The 4,113-nt window shown below is 58.5% G+C and overlaps 1 protein-coding gene across 1 annotated transcript in view; it reads right to left on the reverse strand.

Annotated features, from left to right (window-relative positions):
- The window catches only part of PAX6 (paired box 6), a 28,324-nt gene extending 24,604 nt beyond the window's left edge, over positions 1 to 3,720 (reverse strand). Inside the window, exon 1 of the mRNA XM_010831811.1 lies at positions 3,612 to 3,720. The gene's annotated coding sequence lies outside the window, so the exon portion shown is untranslated. The remainder of the gene's footprint in view (positions 1 to 3,611) is intronic.
- Positions 3,721 to 4,113: the final 393 nt, after the last annotated feature.

A 4,113-nucleotide genomic window follows, 5' to 3' on the forward strand; every position in this document is an offset into this window, starting at 1 on the left:
GGAGGACTTTTCTCTGGCCTGTTCCCGCAGGGGCTGCCCGGGTCATCCCACCCGGTAGGGGGAGGCTGTCTTTGCCGAAGGAGTCGCACTGGGGGATCGCCGCTCGCCTGAGTGCCCGGAGTCTCTGGTCAGTATTGGTGCGTAAGTGTGAGGTCTGGCAGCATCTCACCCCTAGCGGTCCCTGGCATTCGCCCCCTGCCCGATCTTCAGGTTTCCCGCCCGGAGGGCGGCCTCTGGCGAGGCAAAGCCATGCCCGGCTCGTGAAGAATGTTCGCTTGCTTCCCGGCTTCGGAACCAAGAGTCTCCCACCCGGTGCTGTGACACCTCTGAACTGCAGCTTTCCACCGCCTAGCAGAGGAGCGGGGCTGGCGTGCTGGTCAGGGCGGAGGAGAGCTTTTCTTTGGAGGAGGAAAGTCTCCGCCAACACCTGCGTCACTTTGCAGAGCCTGAAACGGCTCTCCCTCTCTCTGCAGGCCCTGGGAAAGTGGGTTCCCAGCCTCGTGGAGCTGACGAAACGGGTCCAACGAGCACCAAACGCAAAGGCGACCATCCTGCCGCCCAGCCAGGGGCGCCTTCTCCCCTCGGGCCTCTCTCTTTTCTCCAGCAACCTGCGGGTTTCCAGCTCACTCGGCAGCCTCGCCGAGCCCAGAGCGCCGGGAAGCGGAGGAGAGCAGAAGCCGGACGGGTGGCGCCTCCGGGCTGTGGCCACGCTAGGCTGGGGAAAGCCGCGGTGCCCTCGCCCTTCCTCGCCTCCTGCCAAATGGCAAGTGTGTCTCAGCACCCTCTGGGTTCGATTCTCTTCCATTCACATTAGGCGGCAAGCGTCTCTTTCTCACACCTCCCCCTCCAATACTCAGAAAAAAAAAAAAATCCCAACTGTGAGATCCCTGCTGCCCCGCAGGTTGGACTCTCAAGCCTTTGCTTTCTGGACCCTACATGCTGTTGTCTAGATAGGGACCAGGTTTAAAACTCCTGATGTGCAGGACACATGCACATACTTGCAAGTAACAGCACTCTCCGATTTTTACAAATGTGGTTTCTAGGAAAGTTTGCTGTTCATTTCATTACCCAGGCTCTCCATCGCTCCTTTCCCTGTAACCTCCGCCCTTCAGAGGCCAGAGTTCTGCTTCAAATGAAAAGCAAGCCAAGGCCACCTCAGTCCCTTCTCCCTGGAGATTCCCTCTCTAAACAGCTGCCTGTTTTTAAAGGCGAGGGACCGAGTCCTGCAATTTGTCCTGGATTGGCGCAGGGAACACGCGGGCTGGAAACTGAGGGCTTTGCTGTGGGGTTTGCGGCAGGGGAAGGAGGAGGGAGCAAATGTCATGGCTGGCTCGCTCGAGCAGCCAGGGAACCGGAGCTGAGCGTATTCTGACGGGCTTTTAAAATGACATTGATTGGGACAAGCTGTTCCCCACCCTGGTAAGAGTTAATCTGCCTGTTAATCAAGGCACTAAGGGGTTCAATGCGAGTTTTATTAGCGATTGGAGAACAGAGGCGGCAGCGAGGGATCAAAAGCGGAGATCCCAGATATTGGTCAGCCCCGTCACCAAAAAAAAAAAAAAAGTATTATCAATTAGGAAACAATTCGACGCTTTTCATCACTTCCTAACTCAGTTTCACAGATAGTGACTTACAAACCTGACTAGCAGGGAAAACCAAAGCCGAGGAGCGACCCGGGGCGAGAGGCGCGGGGGAGGAGCTGCGGGTTGGCTCCACCGAGTTCGGCCCTCGAGAGTTTTAAGAAAACTCAGCCCGGGGCCCTGAAGCCTCAGATTCATTCCTCCCGAGAGCAGAGAGAATGATGAATAAAACAATAAATATCGCCACCGATATCGACACCCATTCCTCCCGGCAACTCCCCACTGCTCCGGCCGGGCTCCAGCGCACGGTGGCGTCTGGCCCCCAGCGCGCCGCAGCGGGGCGGGCCGGAAAGTTTGCGCAGCGAGAAGGACTCTCCTTCCGTCTCTCCAGCGCTGCCCCCTTCTGCCTCGGAGGGGTGTTTGGTACCCTTCGGCTTTCCTTTAAAATTCTAAAATAAATAAACGTCCAGACCTTGGGGAAATTTGAATAGTAACTGATTCAATAATCCAAGTTATATGAGTGGATCTGAGAGAAAAAATAAACAAGCCAACTGCATGTGCCCTCTGATCAAAGACAGGGGACGGAGAAGGCGACAGAGGAGGTCCCCGGCTCGCCCTGGGCGCGGGGCGAGGACTCTGGTCAGAGGTAATTATGTCAGTGCGTTTTCTCGCCGTGACAGCCGAATAAACACAATCTCCAATAAACATCTCTAATGAGGGAGGAGGCCCGAGGATGGCTGGGTTTGATTTATGACTGGAGGAGAAGGTTCACTTCCCACTGCGAAGCGGGTAACCTGCTAGCCGCCCGGCTCTGGAGAACGGAACCCGCGGAGGAGAGGACCCCAGGCCCAGGTAAGGCGCTCGGCTGCGTGGCCACTTCTCTCCTTCCCGGGCTTCCTGGACAAGGTGGGCAGAGGGCGGCCATTGCTCAGAGTTGGGCGGTGGTCCTGAGCACCTGTCACAGGTGCCTGAAATAGAAATGGCACCGAAGGTGCCCCCAGAAAGTCTAGAGAGGGGATGCCAGCAGCAGTGGGGAGAACCCAGGCCTCACCTAGAGGCCCCCCAACCTCTCAGGCGGGTGCTCCAGTGCCTGGCGTAAGCCTTTCTGGCATCTCCGGCTGCGTGGGGCTAGACTCCTGAACCAAGAGGTAGTTTGGGGTCGTCTCTAACCTGACTCACTTTGGAGAAACTTCCGGCGGTCGGCTTGGGTTGTCCTGGGACGTGAGAGTAGCTAGCTGGGCGCTGCTCTCCCCGGCACTCAGAGGCCCGACTACCCTGGCGCCCACGATCTTCCCACCCGGGCAGCTAGCTCAGCGCCCGCGGTAACCCGAGCCCGCGTTCTAGCTCAGTGAGAATCGCTAATTATTAGGTCTTCCGAAGTGAAGCTCAAATCGCACGCTGCGTGCTTTATGCGCTGCCCAGCTCTGTGGGCAGCATTCTTTCGTCCTCCTCTCCTTTCCGAGAAACGAACTCCTATCTCTAAGACTTTGTTTCGGCGCAACTATCTACACTTTGCAGCCGCCGGAAACTTTTGCTGCACTTCGCCCGACCCGCGCGGCGGGGCGTTTCTACGCACTCCTGGCTCGGGTGGGGACCTCTGCACGCGTGAATGTCGCGAACTGCTAGTCAAGGGAGTTCCAGGTACAAACTGCATCACCCCCACCCCCAGCATGTCTCACGATCGCAAGAGGCTGCAGCAGACAGTACCAGCAGATCCCTGTCTCCCTTTTCCCGCTTCCCTCTCAACCCCTCCCCGCAGCTCAGCACTCAACTGGAAGTCCACTCAAAACACTGGGACGTTTTGCCACTATTGCAGAAAAGCACGCTCGGCAAGAACAAGATACCCCCCCCCCCAACCTCCCATTTTATCCTGCCCTCGGTAATTCCCTTCCACCTTTATCTCCTTTTAAAAGCAAAAATCAAGCCCCTGGGCCACTTGGGGCCTGCCGGCTTGGTTTGGGGACACCGTCGTGGGCAGCAGAGGGACGGCACAGGTCCGAGCGGAGCCGGGGCCGGAGACCCGGCGGTTACCTGGGAACCGAGGGCGGGGAGGCAGGTGAGCTTGGCGGCGCGGGTTCCCACACTTCTCACCGCCGCTCCGCAGGGGGAAGTGGCAGATCTGACAGCCGCGTTCTACGCGAAGACCTGCCCCAGAGTTTAAATGTCAATGATAAGAAAAGAGGGTGCTCAGGCAGGCGCTAACTTTCCTTAATATCCATGCCAGCGAGGTCCTCATTGGCTGCCGGACCCGCGTGACGTCATGGCGACCAGAGTTGGGCTCTGCTCCGTGAAGAGTTGCGCTCGCGCCGGGCGGGAGCCTCCCCTCCCCATCCCGAGTCCGGCCCGTTCAGTGCCCTGCCACGGCCTTACTGGGCCCAGCCCTGGGCTGCCCACGCCCAACCCATCTTGACCCGTCCCGCCCTCCTTTAGGCCGTAGAGTCAACCGCAAGGAAACTAGTCCTCCTGAGTGCGCTCTTCCTCCCCGCCTGGCACGCGAGTCCCTTTCTCTGGGCTGGGCAACTGCATTTCCGGG

The sequence above is a fragment of the Bison bison genome, unplaced genomic scaffold, assembly GCF_000754665.1.
Source record: "Bison bison bison isolate TAMUID 2011002044 unplaced genomic scaffold, Bison_UMD1.0 scf7180017864531, whole genome shotgun sequence".
NCBI lineage: Eukaryota > Metazoa > Chordata > Mammalia > Artiodactyla > Bovidae > Bison > Bison bison.